This window comes from Sceloporus undulatus, chromosome 2 (genome assembly GCF_019175285.1).
Source record: "Sceloporus undulatus isolate JIND9_A2432 ecotype Alabama chromosome 2, SceUnd_v1.1, whole genome shotgun sequence".
Lineage (NCBI taxonomy): Eukaryota > Metazoa > Chordata > Lepidosauria > Squamata > Phrynosomatidae > Sceloporus > Sceloporus undulatus.
In genome coordinates, this window is record NC_056523.1 from 259,882,489 (window position 1) to 259,882,884 (window position 396).

A 396-nucleotide genomic window follows, 5' to 3' on the forward strand; every position below is an offset into this window, starting at 1 on the left:
CCAGCCAATATCAGGATAGCTGAAGTCACCCATCACTACTACATCTCTCCTTTCTGAGTGTGTGGTCATCTATTCTAGAAAGGCATCATTCAATTCCTCAGTTTGACTTGGTGGTCTGTAGTAGACTCCCACAATAACTTCCCTGTTGTTTCTCTCCCCTTTCATTTTTATCCAAATGCTCCTGGCTTCCAGGATATAAGTCCTGGATCTCTTCACAGGTGTAAATATCCCAAACATGTAATGCTATTTTTCCTCCTTTCTTGTTTGGCCTATTTCTCTTAAAAATGTTTTACCCCGCTATTACTACATTCCAATCATGAGACTCATCCCACCAGATTTCAGTGATGCCTATTATATCCTGTACTGGGAGGAGCATGGGATATAAATAAACATTCG